This window comes from Tachypleus tridentatus, unplaced genomic scaffold, assembly GCF_004210375.1.
Source record: "Tachypleus tridentatus isolate NWPU-2018 unplaced genomic scaffold, ASM421037v1 Hic_cluster_2, whole genome shotgun sequence".
Classification (NCBI taxonomy): Eukaryota; Metazoa; Arthropoda; class Merostomata; order Xiphosura; family Limulidae; genus Tachypleus; species Tachypleus tridentatus.
The window spans coordinates 41,520,130-41,544,994 of NW_027467782.1; the positions used below are offsets into that span (position 1 = coordinate 41,520,130).

Below are 24,865 nucleotides of genomic sequence, written 5' to 3' on the forward strand. Positions count from 1 at the left end.
TAGAATTGGTGTTCTCTTTTAATTGTAGGAGAAAGCCTATTGAAAAAAAAGTGAAACAGTTGGACTGGACACTTTCTTCAAATAAATTTAAGATATTGTGGGATGTTGTGGGCTCGAACAATCTTCTTATAAGATTAGCAAATTGGAGGTTGAGGTTGAAAAACTGTATCCCCACTGCATTATGGTTCCTACTTCATCCATCACCTCCAAAACCAGATACATTTTTTTTCCCACATTGTAGCTTGTATCCTTTTTTTGAAAATATGAGCATATTTAGTTCAATTTGAATGTGTTTTGTTTATGGGTTGAAAACTTAGGGTAATACAATATATAGAATGAAATGATAATCAGTGTATTGAAAGCAATTGTGGCTGTAACCCACAGTCTCTCACATAAAAATTATCATGTATTATTTACAACCAAAATTTTAATAAAACAAACCTGTGAAAGTGATATGTAAAATTATTCTTAAACCAAGTGTTACTCAAAATCAATCTACTAAGTTTAATAGGTATTACCTTAATGTACACTCTACAGAATGTAAAATTAAAATTACATGAGAATTAATTAATCACACAATATTAATTGTTCAGTAATTAAACCTTCTTTATCGGGTTGCTCAGTCAGATAAATCTTCTTAACAGCAACTTCCAACCCAGTTCCTCTTTCTATGGCTTTATATACACCAGCTGAACCACTAAAACATTTAAAGAAATTTCATCAGAATCTGTAATGTACTTGTTTATTACCAGATTCTAGTGATAAAATTATTATGCTTTAAAAAACAAATGAACAATGGAAAATCACCTGTTTAAAATATTTGTACAATAATAAAACTGTATGCATATCTCATTATACAAGAAACAATATCATACATAACTAAATGTCTCTCATTATATGAAGACTACCATAAAGTATCAATAAAAAATAAACAGTTGGTGAAATTGACACATGTAAGCACCACTTTTTAAAATAACATTAATAACCTTTTGGAAGTGGTTCTGGTGTTACAATCGAGATGTACTAGTAACTTGATTCATCTCACACAAATACAGCTGTTTCATTTTACATCAACAAAAGTTTGTGTTATAAAACAACAATTTAAGTCCCAACAAAAGTTCTTACATAGTTCATAAAGTTATAATTTGAAACTGAATAACTGCACATTTTGATTAAAAGAAAGCATGTAGTAACTTCTGTAGAGTAAAATAAGAGTATAAAGACATCATTACCTTGTGAAATTGTGAAGCATATTTGATCATACACAAATTTACAAGATTTATAGAGCAGAATAATCAAGTGTCATTGATATTCTTATACTTAAAAGCATACATTTACTTCAATGGATTAATTCACTCACGAATGATTAGCTGAAAAGATTCTAAAATCGTCACATTACTATTGTTGATGTAAAATGAAACAGCTGTATTTGTGCGAGATGAATCAAACTTTCCACTTGTCATTCTACATTTTTTAATTCCTTGGCAGGTCAGAAAATGGCATGGTGTTCCTTATATTGAACATTTCTGTATTTTATGATTTAAATCACACTTTCAATACATCAGGAATATCATTCTGTAGACTAGTTATGCAGCACATACATTTCCCCTCTTCATCACATATAGTGTAATAATGTTATAAATGTCATTACTTTCTCCACTGAAAATGCATTTCCATGCACTACTTACCTTCTCTTATACAAATAGCTATTCACATGCATTGCTGCCCTCTATATGTAAAACATTTTACAAGCATGCCACAAGGCTTCTGCTTCCCCTCCATTAGAAATGACTTATTCTAATATGTGTCTCCTACAATTTATCAGGACAACCCTCAACCAATGAAACTGCCACATATTCAGGGTTACCCATGTTATTTCCTCTATTTAATTGTACAAAACTAACACTGCTAGTTTTGCCAGAAATTGGAAGATTCTGCTTTAAACAAGAAAGAAAAGTGGGATGTGTGAAAGGATGTAAGGACTTATTGAAAATTCAATTTCAGTATCAGAAAGCTATAATATCATACCTATGTTCATATAAATACGAGAATCCCCATTCCATAATCGAAAGGACCAGAGCAATGGAATAAGAAAAGCATCCTTTGAAGGCACAAAAAGAAAACATCTGGAAACAAGAAAATACGATGCAAAGAACTGATGTGAGAGACTGTATCACAACTGATCTCTTTATCCATTGAAGAAAATCATGATACATGTGGATGGAAAACAGTGTCCAAGTGATGTGTGAGAAAAAACAATGGAACTTCTTCTAGGAGTAGAGTGACTAAGGCACAACAGACCACACTCAGTAAGCCAACTATATGCAAAATTCATGTTACTGGGAACTGATATTCATGCAGGGATAAAGTGAGGAGCATACTGTCAACACTCCAAGTTCAGAAGGTGCAATAACATTAATAACAATGAGTAATTACCACCAAAAGGTAAATAAGGCCCCTGAAAAATTAAAAAATAATAACAAATAACTTACCTCGCCAAAGTCACATGGAAATTTGAAGAGTGGCTTCACATCAAAGAAAATAGCCCAAAGAGGATGAAATGGTGATACCATGCAAACAGCGAGAGACACGTTTTAGACGTAGTCAACATGTGCAGTTGGAAAGTTCTTCCATGGGATGACAAAGATGAAATACGAGAGAAAAGGTAAAACATCAAAACATCTTTATGGATCAGACAGATGATAAAGATGACCAATGGAAGGATGGTAGATCAATGAGTTATCTTCACTAGCCACTGTAGTTTTGGGGAAAAAAGAATGATTCAGATGAAGTAGAAATATGTTGGATGATAAAGAGTACATGAAAGAATGCTGGCATGTAAATCAGACCAAAGTCCTCAGGTTAAGAGAAGAAGGAAATAAATCTTAAGGGAAAGGTAAAACAAGGAACAGTGGTTTAAATGAAAACAGAGTAAGGCAAAGGAGGACCACATAAAAATCTCAGTCCAGAGGAGTAGCCTGCCACTGAGGACAATAATTCTGTTAAAAATTTATCAATACGGAGTTACTGAGAAAAAAAATGGAAGGTGTGGTACAAAGCCGTCTGATAACTGGAAACCAAAGAGACAGAAGATACTAGATTAAAATGCCGGGTAAAAAACACAACAATACCAGGAACAGAGGGCAAATCAGGTGAAAACCTCCATTCCAGAGATGAATGGTAGAAAACATCCCATTTATACTGACACACTTCCATGGATGAAAAGCAAGTGGAACACTCCAGAAATGAAACTACACATCACAACAAATCTGATTTACTTACCAAGGACCAAACAAAAAACAAGCATGAAGATAGAGAAAAAGAAGACTGATATGATCAATGTTACCAAAAAAGGAAGGAGAGAGGTAGTCTGATATTTAAAAAACACAGATGAGTCAGTCAGTAAGTTGCAATCAGAAGAACCTGACATCGAGTGGGATGGATGAAATTACATAATTCAATGAAGAAGGTGAATGGGTGAATCAATATACAGATGTTTGTATACCCAATTCTGACTGAATCTGTTGATTGTTAGGGTGAGTAACCATAGACCAAAATGGAAGTGGTTTGTGGTTGAAGGATGTTGTAGAGGCATTAATGTGCGAAGAACCATACTGAAATCAAAACCATGGAAGACAAGATGATTGAAAGATCATTTCATTTGACAGACTCCGTCTGAATGGGAAAAATGATTTGTGACAATATTGAAACACCTGGAATATAACATACAATGATATGGATATCTTGCATATCAGTCTAAAGAAAAAGATGCAACATATAAGAACATATGGATCCAGAATGAATGCCACTTTGGTAACTGAGATAAGTACCCACTGTGGAATTTTCGGAATGAATCATGACCAGACAATGTCTGGCCAGATGGAAGAAATGATCCAAAGCCTGACATACAGCTAAATGCTCCAGTTTTGATATAATAACACTCCTCAGCTGTAAACCAACACTATAAAGCCTCCCGTTGATCAACCCATGCCCTCCATCTCCAGACATGAGATGAAAATCCAGATGAGGACGAGAAAGTGGAACACCTGTCTAAGTGTGAATCCTGACCAATCACTGAAGACCCTGAAAAGGATCCTTTGCAAGAGTCCACTAATCATAAAAGGCACACTGATGAGCTCACATATGATCCTGAATAAAGGGGGCTGTGATAATCACAGAAAAACACAGCCCCAAAAGCAATAGCACATCAGAAGTTCCAATATGATTAAGCAGCCCACTTGAGTTATTTCCTGGAGCAGCTGAAATGTACGACAGGTAGACTCCTGTTCACAATGAGATAACAGTAACAAATCATCCATATCATAATGAAAATGCATCCAATGAGTTTGGCAATGATGAGAAAAAGCTCAAAATTTTCAAATAAAATAAAAAACATAGGGCCCAAACTAAGCCTCAATGGGAGTTTTTTAAAACTGATAACTTATCCTTTGTTGGACAAAGCCAAAGATGTGGTGACGACTTCAGAGCTATTGGAATATGTAAGAAAGCATTCATGACATCCATCTTGATCATCCATATACCTTGAGTTAAAACCCACCTGAGGGTGAGAAACAATTCCATGATGAAATAAGGGAAAATGAGGAATTCAGTGAGGTGGAACAAATACATAACAGGTAGCCAGTCTTCAATTTTCTTAGGGACAGACATCAAACAGCCTAGAATAAAAAACTGAGATAAGCCACAGGTTCAATGTCATGTCAAAGATGGGATCCTGTGGCTGAGAGAAGGTAATGGGTTCTATGACAAAGGAAGTGGAGAAAGAGATTGTATTAAAAGTCTTTCTGATAGAATTCAAATAATCCACTCATCTGCAGCAAAAAATTACTAAAGAGGAACAAATTATCGTAATCAAGTTCCCACAAAACCATAATTCACTTGGTTGTCCAAGATACTGTTGGCATTGTTCAAATTCATATGAAAGAAAATGATATACAGAACTCCTGGATGAAAGAACAGGTAAGCACTGAGGAATAATAAAAGGAAATGGAAATAGGTGCTTTGAGGTTTAACTGTGGTAAACAATTTACCAAGGGAGAAATGGTAGAGGATTCCTCACGTGATTTGAGTGTGTCAGGAACATGGTTGATACCTACCACTAAAGAGAGGGGGCAACATGTAATTTTCTGAGATAAGTGAGTGGCAAAATATCTGAAAAGAAGACGAACATGAGATTCACAAAATCCTGACAAAGAAATCATGTGTGTGAGTAAGTCAAGAAATAACGATGATAAACCTTCAAGATTTTGGTGCATAACCTGGGATAGATGATTTATTGTAGATAAACACCACAGAATGAAATGAGATTCAGATGAATGTGTGAAAGCTGGGTATGGGTAAAACATTGCAGGAAATTATAGTTTGCCCCTAAAGTGACAAAATAAACTACAGCTGCTAAGAATAAATTGGCAGCACATGAGAGAAAAAGAGATGCTGGCACTCTCACCCAGTTGGGAAGTAAGATGCTCCACAAGGTATCTAATATCCAGAAAAGATGAGAAGACTAAATAAGAACTATCATGCAACAAAGAAAGACAAAAAATGAAATCAAGTAAATGAGTGACACATCACAAACCTGAAAAATTATGTCTAAACAAGTTTTTTAGGCCAAGCTGATTCTATAGATGGAGCATATGAAACATGGCACAATCTGAATTTAGTAAAAAGGCTGTCAAAATCTTAGTTCAACTAAACAGATTTAACATGTTCTTAGGAAAGTGAGGGAAGTTCAGGAGTACATGCTTGACCTATATTGTAACTAATATCTTGGCAAATAATCACAGATAATCCCAACCAGAACTGACCCAATGTGTCACCAACTAAAAAGTGTTTTGTAAGAGATGTGATACTCAAAGTTGTAACATTAACCTTGAAATTTGTGGGATATAATATACAGAACAAATTGTTTGACAGACAAATACATATGCATGAGAGAATAAAACACATGAAAACAAAGATTGGATAGAGAATTTAAAGACATAAACTGCATAATAAAAAATGATTAATGCAAAAGACTGCTTCGGAAATAACTATTTAAGTTATAATTAGGAACCATGATAAAGAAAAATTTCAAACAACTAAATAAAACCCCACTGAAAAAGAAAAATGATAGTTCAGTAGAAGTGAATATTAATCATATGTGTAACAAAATGTGTGTCATTCTCATTGGTGGAAGATTTCCATGTGGTAATTTGTATGAAAAACATATTAGAATCAAGTATTTCCCATGGATGGGTGGTACAAGGCTTGTGATATGCATAAAAAGTGTTTTGCACATACGGGGCAGTACTAAATGAGAATAGTTAATCTTGCGAAAGGATATAATGTAACATATGGAAGTAAGTCATTGCAATGAATAAAATATGTACATATTTACAATAACTAAGTCATGCTAATAAGATAAATAAGTTTTCAGTTTGGGTGAGTATATTCCTCATGCCTAGTAACATGTTTAAATTTTTTATTTTCTCTTTTACACAAGGAAGAAGCAAAATATTGACAAAGCTGGAAGTAATATCTTGTTTCTCATTTTAGTATATGAAAGTTAATTAACAATTGTTTGGAAATTCAGCAGAATAACGACCCATAACTTAGTTTCCCTTTATATAAAGGTATTTGAAGGAGAAAAAAAATTGTGATGCAAAATTTACAAACTAATTAGCTTAATATCACATACTCACTCAACTGAAATTTAAATAAAAACAACTAATGAATATACAACAAAAATTAAACAAAATTCCAACATACAAACATCAAGTAACTAATGAATAAAGTGATAAAGTAAAATAATACCTGTTAAGTAATTAGCATTATGTTTCAAAAAATGAACTTTATCTCTACTATGTTACTACTGAGTACAAATTTACCTTTAAATCATGTTATCATTCTTTTGGAAAAAGGTCTTGAGGTACATGTTACTTTTAAACTTACTCTTGACCAATTTGTTTTATCATGGTATATTTTTGATAGAGACCCCCATTGAAACAATACTTAACTTTTTCATAATTTCCTTATATCATTTTCTTTCTCTTTGATGAAGTATTATAAAACAACAACTAGTACACCACACAAACTTGTGTTTGCCAACAAAGATTACTTATAATGATTGCTGTATAGAATATTCAACATTGCACTATTAAATTTATGAACAAAGTTAAATCTCTCACTGAAACAAAGGATCAATTTCTCATGTTTTTATTATAAATAACATCTCTTGTATTATTTTTTGTTGTTGGTACAACATAAATCCATTTAATAACTATAAAAATTAAAAACGTCTACACAAATAATCTTGACATTTGGTTAGTGCTCCAATCATCAACAAATAATTATACAGAAAATGTAAATGAGTTCAAATGAAAGTGTTTTGGTTTCTTTCGATTGTGTTATTTAATTGACTAAGGTATTCTCAATAGAAATACTACATTTGATGGTTTAAATTAAAATATTGCTAATAATTCCTGAAAGAGTAACTGACATAACACAAGAACTATCGATACTATAAATACTGCATAGAAGAAGATAAGGTTGCTTTAGTTACATAAATATCTCTCTTCTTCATGGCAACCTTGGTTGCATCGTTTATAGTCAGAACATTTGACAACAGAAAGCATATTGAAAGATGTTATGTCATCAGATCTGTAATTTTCGTAAAATGGTGAATAAATCATGCCTCATACAGATACCAATAATATAGATACACTTGGCAAAATACGTAGAACAAACAACTGAATTGAATCAATGTAAATATCCAGTTACTGTAAAAAATTAACACAAAAGATCTGCTTCATCAATCACTTATTCCACATAATGTTTAGTGATATTACAGCTGTCTGCACAAATATAAGGAGCTGATGTTTGGAGTAGCATGATTTGGTTAGTCTGAAATACATTACAGTTAACATTACTGCCATGCAACATGTAAAAAGTAAATATAACCTTGAGTGGTAGTGTGTTTCACATCCATTGAGAATGAATAAAAATAATCTGGCTTATACATGTTATAACAAAGTGCAGCAACAACCCGAATGACTACTAACAAGTACATACTGTTCTTAATAAAAAATTCTAGAGGAACCCTTTTGAAAAATGAAAACATTTTCATCAAATATCACTTTGTACTACATTTAATTTGTTTTAGCATTTAATGATGATTAGAGTTAACTATTCTAGTTTCTAAGGATTTACACTTAACAAAAACTACGTAACATTTTGACAATATGAGGTAATCAATTGCTGTGGTGGGGAAGACAATAGTTTTGATAAAAGTTTATAAAAACTGACCTTTAGAATTCAGATAAATAACAAAGTATATATTTTTATTTTAATCAATGCTTCGCTTTCATGGATTTACCAGAGTTAATATGTTCAATTATTTGATATTAGAATATTTGTTAAATTATAAAACTGCTTGTAATGTTCTATTTCTCGAGTCCGTCATAACATGTGTCTAACAATGTATAACTTATTATTTATGTTTCCTTATTGTATTAATATTATAGTTGGTTTAAAACTGCAGAAAATTATGTGTGGTGGTTGTTAATGGAAGAAAAGGAAATGTTGAAGATAGAACCACCACAAAGTTAACTACAGTATGCACACACTAATACATGTACGTTTGTTGTTACAACGTTTCAGGCAATGCCCTTTTTCATTTATCTCTTCCTAAATAATAAATTGATAGATGAAAACACAAAATCAAATGCTGTTTGACAATATAATGAGTAAATGTGCACAACAAAGCTTACTTATATCTGTAACAATAGGAAGTTGTGTGTATATATATATATAGGTAAACAAACAGACACACACTGCTCCCTGTATTTATGTATATGCAAACACACACACTGCTCCCTGTATTTATGTATATGTAAACACACACACTGCTCCCTGTATTTATATATATGCGTTGATAATTTTTTAACATTTTACTTCCCTAAGTCTTACTACAAACTGCTATTTGAGATTTGTTGTAGCTTCAAAAATATAGGAAGAAAATTGGAGAACACATGGGTACAAGTGATCACTGCTGTATTAAGTTTGATATTTTTCCTGCATATTGAAATCAGAATATTTTGATTCCAAATTTTAAAATCAAATTTGGAAGGAAAGCAACAAGAATTATCCATTGTGAATTGGGCAGCTGTGTTATGCTGAGACACAAAGCAAATATGGAAAATCTTTAAAGAAAAAATTTCAATATTCAAGGTAAATATTTTCCTTACATAAAGAACAGGGTAGCAGCAAGTAAAAACAATGTTGGTTCATGAAGAATATTGGAAATAAAATTAATGAGAAAGATAATAAATTGAAAATTAACTAATGTAACTTCTCTTATCAACAGGGGTGATGAAAATGTTCCAGGACTTATAGACCCATTAGTCTTACATCAGTTGTGGATCACATTTTAGAGTCTGATAAAAAAAAAAAAACTTCAAAAAGTTATTTAACCAAGTTTAGAATTTTATGAGATAGCTAACATGGTTTCACTAATGGAAAACCTTGCCTTACAAAATCTTCTAACATTCTTTCAAAAGGTTACTATTTGTGTTGAGGAGAGTAAGAGTAGATCAGGTAGAAAGGATTGTCACAAATGTAGTTCAACCAAACTAGATTAATGTCACAAATGTAGTTCAACCAAACCAGATTTATGTCACAAATGTAGTTCAACCAAACTAGATTTATGTCACAAATGTAGTTCAACCAAACTAGATTTATGTCACAAATGATTTATGTCACAAATGTAGTTCAACCAAACCAGATTTATGTCACAAATGTAGTTCAACCAAACCAGATTTATGTCACAAATGTAGTTCAACCAAACCAGATTTATGTCACAAATGTAGTTCAACCAAACTAGATTTATGTCACAAATGTAGTTCAACCAAACTACAAATGTAGTTCAACCAAACTAGATTTATGTCACAAATGTAGTTCAACCAAACTGATTTATGTCACAAATGTAGTTCAACCAAACTAGATTTATGTCACAAATGTAGTTCAACCAAACTAGATTTATGTCACAAATGTAGTTCAACCAAACTAGATTTATGTAGTTCAACAAACTAGATTTATGTCACAAATGTAGTTCAACCAAACTAGATTTATGTCACAAATGTAGTTCAACCAAACTAGATTTATGTCACAAATGTAGTTCAACCAAACTAGATTTATGTCACAAATGTAGTTCAACCAAACTAGATTAATGTCACAGATGTAGTTCAACCAAACTAGATTTATGTCACAAATGAGGCACCTCACGGTTCAAGTCTTAGGATCTTTGCTCTTTTCGATATGCATCCATGACACAGATAAAAGAATGGTCAATAAATAATTAAATTACATTATGACATAGGGTGTTACTACCTGTGAAGAGAATGCTGCTGATTTACAGAAAGATTTATATCACTCAGTGAATTGGACAAATAAATGGCAGATGGAATTTAATTGTAATAATGCAAGATAATGCTACTTGGTTATCATTATATGAATAATAATTTGGATGGAAATAATCTAAACAATAGAGAAAAAGGGATCTTGATGTAATAGCTGATCAGTCTAACAAGCTATCCAAGCATTGTGTTATTGCTGGTGGTAGGGCAAATAAAATTTTAGGGTATATCTACAGAGATTTTCAACATGAGTCTAAAGCAGTAAAATTTCATTGTATGATTCATTGGTTATGTCATATTTGGAGAACTGTGTTCAGTCTTGGTATCCTTACCTTTGGAAGGGCTTTGAATTTTTGAAGGGGTTCAAAGTTGGGTTATTAGAAAGATGTCTGGTATGGAGGAGTTATCATATGAGGAGTGGCTGAAATCTCTCATTCTGCTTTCTCTTAAAAAAAAGAATTGGAGGAGGCATGTGATATGATAGAGGTGTTTAAGATTTTAAAAGGAATTGATAATGATGATGCATCATCTTTATTCATACTTAACAGTGAGAATAACAAGACTAAGGGACCCAAGTATAAACACTGGCAGAGTAGAAGTCACCTTCAGCTAAGATAACTTTATATTTCTTACAAGATAGTTAGCCTTTGGAGTGGGTTGTCTTTGCATGTTGTGGAGCAGAAAATTTAATGGAGTTTAACAGAAAGCTTGATAAGTATATGAATGATAAGTACTGGCCTTAAGATTTTTAAAAATTTATTCATTAATATTTATAGTTTAAATAAGACGATGTAAGAGCCAAGGTGGACCAATAGATTCCATACTGTTCCAAAATGTTATGTATTATGTCTAATGCTTCAGACTGCAGTCTAGTTACAGAAGATTTAATGTGTTTCTAATGCAACAATAAAACTTTTGTTGATAATGCAGTTTACAACTCAGCTTTATTGTTAGTATTACATGCTTCACTATGGTATTAAGAGTGAGAGTATGATCATGCAACATAGAATAATGTGGTATTGGGAAAACTAACTTCTGAAACGTTCTATTCTAACACCTAACTTTGTTTTTGTTTTGTTGGTTCCGATATGATTCTATTTCGGTTCATCTGTCCTTTTGATTACACACATATCTTCAAGAACGTTTGGCAACCATAAAGTAAAACATTTTAACTCACCATTTACACGAAAGTTATTTGGTTTATGCTAACCGAAAGCTGTAGATTTCCTTTCGTACATCCTCAACTTTCAGAATCGATCAGTAAACCATGGACAATGGAAAACCTCTGCGCCACACACTGGTTACATTTTATATAACGCTATATTTACATATTTGTAAATTATAAATAAGCATTAATTATAGATTATGAGAAATAAAATAACTCTTCAATGTTTTGTTTGTTGGTACTTACAAAACAACACAACAGCCTATCTGCGTTCTGCCTACACGGGTGTCAAAATCCGATTTTTTAAAGTTATAAGCCCCCAGACTTTCCTCTTAGCTGCTGGAAAAATAACTTTTGAACGTCGATTATGTATTGATATCTAGCAATGTACATTAAGTACACTATTTTGGTAAGAAATGAGCTTTAATGAAGGTTCCTGAAATAAATTAGAGCTGTTTGTGATTTCAGAAAAATACTAACAAGCAAATAAATAAACTGAAATTTGATATCTTTCGAAAAAAAAATGTTTTAAATAACCACGAAGCAGATCAAAAGTCAAGTTAGTTTTCAAAACCTGTAATTTTATTTATGTATAGTTTTATAAATTATTATGAAGAAGTGAGTAAAACACAAGTAGTGAGTGACTACTTTCCCTCAAATGTGTTGAAATGACCCACATCACAGCACAGTCATGGATTGATAGTTTGCACTGTTGTTGACTATCGATTAATTGTTTTGTTTTAATTTCGCACAAAGCTACTCAAGGGCTATCTGTGCTAGCCGTCCCTAATTTAGCAGAGTAAGACTAGAGGGAAGGCAGCTACTCATCACCACCCACCGCCAACTCTTGGGCTACTCTTTTACCAACGAATAGTGAGATTGACCGTACATTATAACGCCCCACGGCTAAAAGGGCGAGCATGTTTGGCGCGATGGAGATGCGAAGCCGCGACCCTCAGATTACGAGTCGCACGTTTTAACGCGCTTGGCCATGCCGGGCCTACTATCGTTTAATAATCATAAAGTTAGGTACGTGTAGCCCAACTACTTCCAGATCCAGTGTATTGTATACACACTATACTCCCGTGCTTTACTAATGAAAACTACTTTATATGAAAGTTTGAGACAAATTTTCATGTTTTTGTAAGAGCTGATTGGAAACTCCGAAAAAGTAGGTGAAAGTTATACTGTTAAGAATAGAATAATTCAAAATAAAAAGTATAAACTCTTCAAAAGAGTAACTACAGATATGGTTTTTGCATAAAATATGACAATCCAGGTGGAATTTTGCTAATGACTCAACTGTTTGTTTGTTGTTTTTTCTATTTCGCGCAAAGCTACTCGAGGGCTATCTGCGCTAGCCGTCACTAATTTAGCAGTGTGAGACTAGAGTGAAGGCAGCTAGTCTTCACAAACTCGCAATGTACTCATTCACCAACGAATAGTGGGATTGACAGTCACATTATCATGCTCCCACAGCTAAAGGGTGAGCATATTTGGTGCGATCGAGATACGAACCCGCGACCTTCAGATTACGAGTCGCACGCCTTAACCCACCTGGCCATGCCAAGCTATCTTCAGGTAAAAACGATTTTCCTACAAGTATCACACAGACACACCGGTTAATAACATCATTTTATATAAATCATGCGAAACTACATCATTCACCGAAGGTCGCTTGGCACAAATATTGTCAATTGCTAGCATTACATACACACCTAGTACTTTGTTGATTCTTATGATCGAGAATCTTCTATTAATTTCGAGAACAGGCAGAACTTGTGAATTACACAGCCCGCAGTATATCTCATAAAAAAAAAATTACACTGAAAGAAGCGAAGGTACTTCAGTTAATGTACAACAGTAAATCGGCTACAAAATAAAATCCGATAACTCAAGTTAGAATGAATTACTTTTTGACGAGGAAGAGATAAACAGACAAAAACCTCAGAGTCAGAGGATGTTAGTGTTGTGTTAGTTGATGAAGTAATAATGACAAAGGACATCTCAGTTAAAGACACTAGAAGTGAAGATAAGGACCCCAGTGACAAAAAATGATATGTCAAATACTTCCCTAATGATACATGATTAGAACCTTATATCATGCAGATCCTCGAATAGTTTCACAGAACCCCAAGAATGATGTGAAAATGGTTAATATTGATTCTAATAACATAACAAACAGTGTACTAAAAGCACTGGATAACATGATACTCTGTTTATGAAGTTGTAATTACGTTAAGTAAGTTTGTTTGTTTTGAATTTTGCGCAAAGCTACACGAAAACGATCTACGCTATCTGTCCCTAATTTAGCAGAGGAGGACAAGAGGAAAAGCAACTCCTGGGGTACTTTTTCAAACGAATAATAGGATTGACCACAATAACGCCCTATGAATGAAAGGGCGAACATGTTTAGTTTAACGGGAATTCGAACCCGTGACTCTCAGAGTCATATATGTATATAATTACATAAGTTTATATGTTTATCAAATAAATTATATAAAAGGCTGTTAAGTGTGGATGTTGTTAATTTATTTTAAGAATAAATACTTAATTATTGTTTAGCTTTGCTCGTAACATGAGAGTCAAAATGAATTAATTTAATGTAAACATTATGACAAGTTTAATTACGAAACTCTATAAGAGTCGTACGTTATGTTTGTAACTCATTGCTGTCGACAGTTTCGAGTGTCGCGTGAAATGTATTGATGTTTAGAATACAGAAAACAGACAATTCGGTCGTAAAGTTAAATAGTTTGGTGTTTTATGGCGCAGAGCAAGTAGGCTATCTGTGCTAAAAATAAATTAATTGTTTTGAAATAAATAGTAAAAGATGAGAGACAACAAAAAGTAGGAGATGAGATGTTACGAAACGGAATAAGGCCAAAGAAAAATAAAAAAAGGAAAGTTAGTCGTTGTGGAAGGCCTTACGATTAATATAGGCCTAACAAGTGATATATTTCTGTGAGTGTTGAAAAATATAACGAAAACAATTTATTTCACCAAAGAGAGAACTGAGCATACATTTATATCTTTAATCTTTTAAAACCAAAGCGACGGCTTAACTTCCGTTTGACCCATCTTGAAAAGAAAACCAACTAAGCCAAAAGTGACCACTAACCAACGTAAGCCTTATCAAAAGAATCTGATTATGTTATGGAGGAATAGGAAAGAAAAAATTTATTTTATTACAAAAAAATGACAAAATTAAAAAAATGTGATGCTAATTTCACGTTTACAAACTTGCAGCTAAGAAAAATTGACACCAACCTTCCTGAAAATAAAAGTATACCTTGAGACCTACCAGAAATTAAATGTATCTCAGAAAAACTTCACATAAAACGTTTAAAACAAAGTATAAACGAAAAACACAGAGCTGAAATTCTCCGCAAAAATGAATTCAATCCCCGCAGCAGACTTCCCAAAAGCTAATTGATGCTTACCCAGAAGACTTGGACACCAACCTCTCTGCCAAGCTTTAGCAGGTTCACTCTACTGTCTCTACAACACGTTTTCCATCCTCTTGAAATTCATTAACACGACAAGTCGTGTAATCCCAAACGGGTGAGCTATCCATTTCGATCTTTTCATTATCCTTTCTACTAGAGTGTATTTTGGAGAGAAAAATGTTGTTAAAGCACAGATTGTTGTTTCCCTTTTATACAAGCATAGATTAAAAAGGTGAGACATCCAATTACTGTCATGCCACGCGGATGACAGTAAGAAATAAACAAAAAAGAAACTACGACATGGTTGTTCAAAGAAGTCCAACGAAACTGTATGATATACAAAGTCAATACAAGTTAAAGTTTAATATAATTCGTATTTTAAATTAGAAGTCGTCGATTACCCTAAGGACATGTTAAAATCTGTTACATTTTTCACATCACTCTTCCTTCAAACAGATCCTTTCAGAGATTAAAATATAACATTAATTTATAATTATTATATTCTACTTGGACGGGCCAGCAGTAGCTGATATTCAGTATGCAGGGTTGCGTTTCTCAGTGTCTAATATTCGAACCACAATGCAGCTAAATACAGCCCGTAATTTCGGTTGTGCTCGCGTTATATTAATGACAGTCAGTCCCATTATTCGGGTCTATAACAGATGGCTAAAGTTTCTTATGGCAATGAGTAGTTGGTCAGTTGTTTAGAATTAGGAATGTTAAGTGATTCTGACGTGCCATTTAGCCCTTGTGAGCATAGAATATCCATCAATTGAAAATATCGGTATCAAGCTACTGAGAGACTTTCCAGAAGAGTTGGAAAATTAAGAACTCTCAGTTTTCAACCAGAGAATATTCGTGTTGAAATGTAAGAGAGTCTCATACAAAAACAAAAAAAAAAACGCCTACTAAATGTCAATTGGATGTTCAAGTTATTCACCCTCTAGACATTTAGTCTCAGGTAAAATAGAGTTAAATAGTCAGTATAGCTTTCACTCGTATGAGAAAAAATACACAAAAGGCACACAACGTTGTTCACAAAGCCACTTATCGTAAAAGCTTTAGTGTTTATCCTTCGGCTAAACTGTACACTGTGAAAACGATTACATAGATATGTGTAGTAAGAAATGTATGTTTCTGAGAGGGCCGTAAGAAGCGATAAGTTCAGTCAGACTTTTTTTGTAAAGCTATACATTACGTTGAGTATATGTAGTATGAAAATACGGTATCCTAGTTAATTCATAAAAACCTAGAACTTACGAGTCGTGACACCAGGACTCTGTCTGGTCGAGAGGATCTGTTATTCCTCTTATTCTTTCCTGCTTGTATGGCTTGTATTGATGCTTACGACTAAACACCCTTTTAAGGCCGTCCTGAATCCTCTTCTTTAGTGATTTTTTCTGCAGGGCAAAGTCACTGGAATAGAAGCAATACTTACAAATAATTAATTTGTCATAGTATATTTACACAAAAGTGACTTGTATGAGAGAAGTTCAATATTTATTTAAATGAATTGTGTTATATTGATAAATCAGTACCTTAATGTTAATGGTTAACAACTGAGATAAAATTGGTAAATATCACGATCCACACTAAAACAATTATTGTTCAGACAATATAACAGTGTGAACAGTATTTCAATAACTACTAGATCTGTCGTGTATCAGTCAAACTGTGGAGTCCTGGTATTATACAGAGGTCCTCGATAATAGTGGATATTGCAGATGTAATGGAGTTAACATATTCTTCTCTACTCTCATTCACAAGTTACTATAATACCCACACTAAAGTTACTTATAATGAAAAATGGTTGCAATTGTGTATAGAGAAAAACAGTAGTTGAGGTTCGTCAAATGATTATTAAACGTACTTGAATATTTATATGGTGGAATAGATAACGAATTATGGTTATTTCAGGGTCACATAAAACATATGTTACCAAATTTGTCTGCTTGAATCAAAAATACAAGAATTAAGGTCCCAAAACAAATTATAAGTGAAAACGACTCTACAAGATGTTGACGGCAAAGATGATATGACAGGTAGCGTTTAACTAGTTTTAGCCAAGCAGCAAAGGTGCAATGTATTGAAGAAATACATAGATTATGTAAGTAACTATGAAACCTAATTATATCATTGGATTACATACTTTTCATTGAATGTCAAGTTAACAGTTTTTCTGCTTGATAACAGATTATAATCATCAATAGTACACATTCTTATCAAAACATAAGTTCACTATGGTGAGATAAAAACAACTAAGAACAACAATATACATTTGATAAGAAACTATTTTAAAATATTTTTATAATTTTAATTTTTTTCCATACTTAGTCTATTTGATTTGGTTTCTTTTAAATTTTGCGCGAAACAACACGTAGGCTGTATACACCAACCATCTTTTCAGCAATTGTAGTCTAAAGGAAAGACACCAAGTCAACACCAAACACTGTCAACTATTGGGTTACTCTTAGATCAACGAATAATGAAATTGACCGTCATACTTTAATTTTCCCTTACGACTAAATAGGTTTAATGTGTTTGGTATGACAGGAGCTCAAAACAGCTTTCCGGGTATTGTGAGCAGAGCGTTCTGGCAACCACTTAGCTAAAAGTCAGGATTTACTTGAGAATACATACCTTTTGGGTATGAAAATCCCGGAAGGAACTGATTCTTCTTGTTCATTACAGATTGTATCATTGATTGGCCAAGATTCACCTAAGTTAAAATAAAAAATACTGATTTCTACAAAATTAAATAACATCTAAACTAGTTTTACTTTGATATCTAGTAAGGAATCTGCTAGATTAAATAATTAAATTCAAAACACAATAACAGCAGCTTCTACACGAGATAAACTATGACTTTAATAACTACATCGTATCGTCCTTTTTTTTTTAAGTTCGTGCAAAGATACACAAGGGCTGTCTTTGCTAGCTGTCCCAAATTTAGCAGTGTAAGACTAGAGGGAAGGCAGTTAGTCATCACCACCCACCGCCAACTTTTGGGCTACTCTTTTATTAACGAATAATGGGATTGAACCTCACATTATAGCGTCCCCACAGCTGAAAGGGCGAGCATGTTTGGTGCGACAGCGATTCGAACCCGTAACCCACAGATTACGAGTCTTAACCCACCTAGCTATGGCGAACCTCGTTCTTCGATTGGCATCTTTATCAGTTCAAACTGTTTGTTATTGTAATTTTAATTTGACGGTTACATTATTTTCTGAATGATCATCTCATTATATTTGTCTCAATAATTTTGTTTTCCCTTTAATGAATCAAACTGAAATTAATCAACTGAACACATCATTCCTTCATATTTAGTTAGATTTGCACTCACGAAATATATTAATAAATTAGATGTTTGGTGAAGAGTCTTCTAACGTGTTTTGTTTCAAGATAATATAAGAATAAAATGAAGGTAAAAAAATGTTTTTATTTCTTGTTTTCAAGTTGGTATCTCATTCTGTTTTGTATCCTACAGATTCTGTAATTATTCTCGTGATTCATGGCATGTACACGTTTTACTAATATCACGGCATTACAAAATGCAATGTTAAGCGTCCCTTTTGTCACAACCACAGGAGGAACTGATTTTTCTTGGAGCTCACAGAGGGTGTCACTGATTACCCTAGGAAAAAATGTGGTATCCTGACAAAGGCAATTTTTTTTTCAGTAACATTGTGATTGGTTCTTGTCTGATTTTAAACCTAAAGAGAAAATAATATAAAGCTGTTTTCATTAACAATTTGACTTCTAACAAATTTTTAACTGGTATCTTTACGAATTATTCCATGTTATACGCACACAGATATTTAAATACATATATGTAAGTTATGAATAGAACGATTATTTTTTAGTTTTAGGAAGAGAATCCTACAATCACTGAACTCACAAAGAAGATTTAGAACTGAATTGCACTACTTAGAAAATGTAGTACTACCTAAAGGTTTAGGCCAAACTTATATAATAGGGCTTGTATTAACGTTCAAAACCACACAATATATTATAACAACCAAATCCATTCTACCGGCATACCATTTCATGCTCTCTTCTAGTCTTACACTACTAAATTAGGGATGGCAGCGCAGATAGCTCCTGTGTAGCTTTGCGCGAAATTAAAAACAGAAACAAACAAACCATTTCATACCAGAAATTTGTTATGAAATTACCAGCCTCTTTAATAAATGGAAAATGATATTAAAACTTGAAATAATGTAAACGTCTTATTCTTTAACCCTAAATAACTACTAATGAAGGAACAAAATATATCATGTACGTAGAAACCTATAGGAATGTATTGTGAAATATAATAGACAAATATCACATTTCTTGTAACTAAATCATAAAAAGAATATAAAGGTCATATGAGTAGTGATGAATTCCAGATATCGTTTTTAACATGCCAGCCATTTGGTAAACTAAACTCCTGGAGCTAATAAATTTTATTGTTGTAAACGAGTGCCAATAAGTTTTTCATACTGCTTAGATAGAGACAAGCCACGAACTAAATCACGTAGGTCTTTTTGTGTGGTCGGATGTGGTGTTTATATTGAGGTGCCACAGTAATAGAATTACTAGATGAAGAGGATGAAGACGATTCATTGTCTTCTTTGTAAGATAACTCTTCTGTTTCCTATTTTGCTGGTGATGTTGCACCAGAAAACCATCCCTATGAGGTACTTGTTTTTTGCACATGCAATATCTGGATATTTCATCTATTATTTAGTTTTGCCTGAGTATCCGGAAACATTAGTCATGCAGAACTGAAAGTCATTTAGACGAGAACTGCAAATGGTATACTTATTATCTTCTTATTCAGCCACTGTGTCAAGCATCATATGTAAAAGTGTGCAACACACATGTGGAGCCCAATGTTTTTCTTGATCACCAATTACACGCAAAAAAACGGTAATAAGCTATCTTAACCTTGCATGTAATTGTTTTTTTTTGGTGAAGCTGTAATATATTTTCCACAAATTGCTCAAGTGATTTTTGCACTTTCGGACGTCACTTGAACTGGAAGCAGTTAACATTTCAAATGATTTTCTTAAAAAAATATGTTTACAGAACCAGAACTTATAAGATTTAAAAAAAAAACAAAGTTTTGTAGAATTTGATTTTATAGTGGGTAAGATGCGAGGAGCGAGACGAAGTGACCAATTAAGTGAATGAGAGGCGTTTTATTCAGCTCCTATTATGGTCAGCCGAGATACTTCTCAGATCTTATAGCAGACTGAGCACACGAGGGTTTGATTACAGATTGGAACAGATGAGGGTGGGAATGAAGTAAAAGTGATGCATTCGCTTCAGAAGTATCGAGAACAAATAACACACATGAATTATACATTTGTAATTTTACACCAAAACAGTACAGTTAATATTTAAAGCTGTCAAAACCGTTTGTTTTTTTACACATTAAACTGGGAAAATAAACTTAATTTCACAGCATAAATGTGTTATGCTGCGTTGTTTGTATGGTGTTTCAGATAGTGTTAACAAAATATTGAGATGTTACATTAATTCAAAATCAAAAGGTGATGCATAAATTCTGATTCAATGAGCTCCATCAAATAACCCAAAATCACTCGATTTTCCTCTAGTTCCAAATGTTTCGTTGTTTAGTGATACAGATAGTGATCACGACCACACTTCATTCAGTTTCACCTTGCAGAAAGGTGCTGACACTACTCCCAACAAATTCTACGTATTTATTAACACTGATTGGCGACACTGTAACAGTAAACTACAGTTATCTCTTGGAAATAAGTATCAGCGGACACCATTGTTAAACATACTACAGTCATAAACGAAGCTATAACAAGAACCGCAACAGGCTCTCACAGATTAAACAAACCACACCGGAGCACATGAAAACTCTTTCCTAAAGCCCCTCAATTATTAAGCAAAAAAGAAACCTAAGACCATAGCCACTTGTGATATATACATGAAAACTTTCATCAGTAGTTCCAAGTCCAGTATCAACAAACTTATTAAAGTACAATAAAATATCCCACTGGAGAAACACAAACAGCTCACCATTATTCTGGGGAAAATTAAATAACGTATGTAAAGAAAGTACTCACACCCTAACCTATAATAACTCAATCGCTGTAACCGATGTCGATAAGACAAACTCCTCGCCGATTAGTATTAGTTACCTTCACTGCTCCATCCTGACATTCATTAAACTCAAGTAATCAAAACAATGTTAACGAATACACAAATTTAAGTAAGTTAAGTTTAACATACAATTCCTAGTTTCACTCAACGAAGCTCACCGTCCGACATGCAACAACATAGCCAAACCGATTTCACCTACTGTAATTAAAAAAAAAGTCCTCACCTAAAGAACAATGTACCAGTTAGCAACCAGGTAAATAATCTAATTCTTAAAAAGAAAACTCGTTCCCATTACTACTGCTCCACTTATCGCATCTATATGATTTATGTTTACTCTCCTTCTTTCTACAATGATGGAAGATGGATATCGTTACAGTAATGCTCAAGAAAGGCTACAAGTCCAGCAACTCGAGCAACTAAGGACCCATGTGTTTGTTGAACTGTTTGGATAAATTATTCGAAAAATAAATTGCATCATAGCTGATTTGGCATCTAGAGAATAACAATCTAATCAGTAAAGTATAAGATATAAATAGAAAACAGACAGACTGGAAACTACTAACATAATTGACATTCCATTGATCCAGTTGCAACCATGATATTGTAGCCGCGTGTCTTGATGTCAAAGAGAAGTTGATAATGTCTGGCATGATGGCCTTAAATTCAAACTTACAATATTCTATTTAATTTTATACAAGTTATTTTTCACAATTGCTCCGCTAGTGCTCGTGTAAACAAATCAATATTTCGAACATTTACATTGTACGAGTCAGTTCCCCAGTGTTTTATGCTAAGCCTTCTAATATGTGTACTATACGTAAACGAGTTATCTGAACCAGATAACTTATTCACATATATTTCACGACTTGCTGGCGATATCGCCGTCTGAAGCATCTTAAGCGTCCTGTAGAGTCTAAAAGCTACACCATAAAATATTAACCTTGTGTAATAAATAGTGCATCAAACTAAACTCGCTAAATTTGCAGGTCATTCATTATCTTTCACAAGCGACTCAACAAAAAAATACCACAAGATTAAAAATGTACCCCTCAAGATGAATCAGTCTTAAATAACTTTAACTGATAATATCAAGTTCCTTGATATTATTTTTAATTATAAGTTCTTCTGGAAACTGCATTTCCACAATATCCTACGTAAAGTTAGTATAGGATTCAACTATCTTCGCAAGAAATGTTACAGCGCATAAGGCTGCAGTTCCTATACTTTCCTATTGTACTATAAAGTATTCATCGTCCAATATCGGAAGCAACGGTAAAATGTACCATGGATAATGATTGACACGCACCACCGGATGTAAACACTCCAAAACCACGCCCTACGTTTCGCCATTTTCCTTCCCCAACACACACTTACACAACATGCCAAACGAAATAATGAACTATTTACGATTCAAACAAGAATCACTAAGGTCGCCCATATATTTTATAAGAAACACTGCGTTCGAAACTCTTTCACATCTTAATTATCTGCCTAAGTGGCCACACTTTCCTCGCGGAACAGATGTATTTCCTTATTTAACCTTATTAACCATAACTCACAAGTAATCACCTTTCCACATCTCATATTTCTGTAAGTTGCTAACATCTGTTTATCAGTTTTTTTCTACATTTCTCCATCTCAGCATCTCTGGCATTACTTGGGTATTTAACTCAGACTTGGCTAAAATAAGTGGGTTTACTCGAGGCATTTCAACTCCAATACCACATCAACAGTAGCTTTGGATCTACTGATCAGCTGCCATTTGTTACAATATTGGCCGAAAACACACTCGTTGTTTCTCTCTTCCTTCAGTTACTTTTGGCCTGGCATGGCCAGGTGGTTAGTGTGCTCGACTCGCAATCCGAGAGTCCCAGATTTGAATCCCTGTCACAAAGAACATGCTCGCTCTTTCAGCCATGGTGGCATTATAAGTTACAATCAATCCCACTATTCGTTGGTAAAAGAGTATTTTAAGAGTTGGCGGTGGGTGGTGGATGGTTAGCGAAGATAACCCTCGTGTAGGTTTGCGCAAAATTCAAAAACAAACAAACAGTTACATTTATGCATGTATGTACGCATACGCACTTGAACGCCTTACACAATATACCGCGAGTGAAATCAATATTTGACGGTTATCCACAGAGCAGCTACAAAAAGATATGTCCAGATTTCACCTATTTCTTTTATTTTTTCTATTTCAAAATCGAGTTATCTTTGTCTGTTAAGTCTTTCCTATGATTTATTTAAGTACTCTTTTTATTTCCCTCGTATCTTCCTCCCCAGTATCTCAGCGGCATGTCTGCGGACTTACAACATTTGAAACCGGGTTTCGATATCCTTGATGGGCAGAGCACAGATAAAACTTTAAGTAGCTAAGTACTTACCTACAAGCATTCAGTCAGTCACTGGGTGGTTTCATAAACACGGGCAAATATAAACATAAACAAGATGTTACTTTTTGTTTTGTGCCATTCAGGAATTTTAAAGCAATAACACTTTGTTTCCATATCTAACATTTATAAAGCTATAAAAATATTAACAGATGTGTTTAGAATGAGTCATATCCACGGCTCAGGATAAAGCCAGAAGTTTTGTTCCAGTTAAATTGAATGAAAGTTAAAGATGTTTGTGAACTGTTTTGGTTGAATGAAATGTGGATGTAGAAATTTTTCGTGAGAAGAGGAAAAATAGGTATGTTATAATCTCCTTTATAAAATTCCAGTATGAAGAGTAACGAGGGAAATTGCAACGGCCAGGAGGTTTGGTGAGAACCTGAAACAAAGGAATGTCCATGAATCATTGCAGGATTACCCTTGACGCCATCACTAATTATCACAGGGTTATTTTTGACGTCATCACTAATCATTGCAAGGTTATCTTTGACATTATCATTGGAATCCTTTTTAAAATTGAGAATATATATTTAGCCTAGTCACGAAAACAAAAGGTTCAAGAGGTTAGAAATATATCTTAGTTCGACACCGGAAATATATTATGAGACAATAAAGTTAGCAAGCGTTCTTATAATTAATATTCCATAGCTTTTATCTATTCGATGCTGGTTACTGAGGTATTCGACTTGAAATTAATTTGGGCATTGTGTGAAACGCGAGAGTTTGTTTAAATTCTGAATCCATTGGTATCAGCAATACATTTATTTGCAGGATTGACAGAATCATCACTTAATTCATTAAAACATTTTAAATTACTTTTAGTGTATTTCACAGTAAAAATCGAAAATTTAAAGCACGTGTAGTTCTATTTGTTAAAAACAGTAATTTTTATTAACATTTTTTTTAAATATTCAAGTTCAGTTTGTATTTATTTTTATAAAAGCACTTTCTTAATCAAAAGTTTCCGTTATAACCTTCAAACTCATACTTTTATATTCAGCTTAAATAAAATGCGCTTCTAGTTAATTCTCTGCCACTAAGTGTGAAACGAGGGAAATAAAAATAGTGCTCAAAATAAAATTTATCAGTTTGAACCTCTGTTCGCTAACCAAATATATATATATATATGATAAAAAAGTAAAATGTGGAGGTTCAAGCCCACAACGTTCCACAGCCATCTCATTCTTCATTGTCTACATACAACTGTGTGAAAGAGAATGCTCTGAGAAGAACCTAAGTGATAAAAAATAAGGTCCTAGTTAGTATTAGGGTGTTGAGTGAAAAAACCTTACCTCCTGAAGTTGGCATTCCAGCTCCCCA

At 33.5% G+C, this 24,865-nt stretch overlaps 1 long non-coding RNA gene across 1 annotated transcript; it reads right to left on the reverse strand.

Annotated features, from left to right (window-relative positions):
• Positions 1–480: 480 nt before the first annotated feature.
• Positions 481–11,814, reverse strand: LOC143242620 (uncharacterized). Its single transcript, XR_013023013.1, has 2 exons — positions 11,587–11,814; positions 481–697 (listed from the first exon to the last, which is right to left on the reverse strand). It is a non-coding gene; the product is annotated as an uncharacterized LOC143242620 (long non-coding RNA).
• Positions 11,815–24,865: the final 13,051 nt, after the last annotated feature.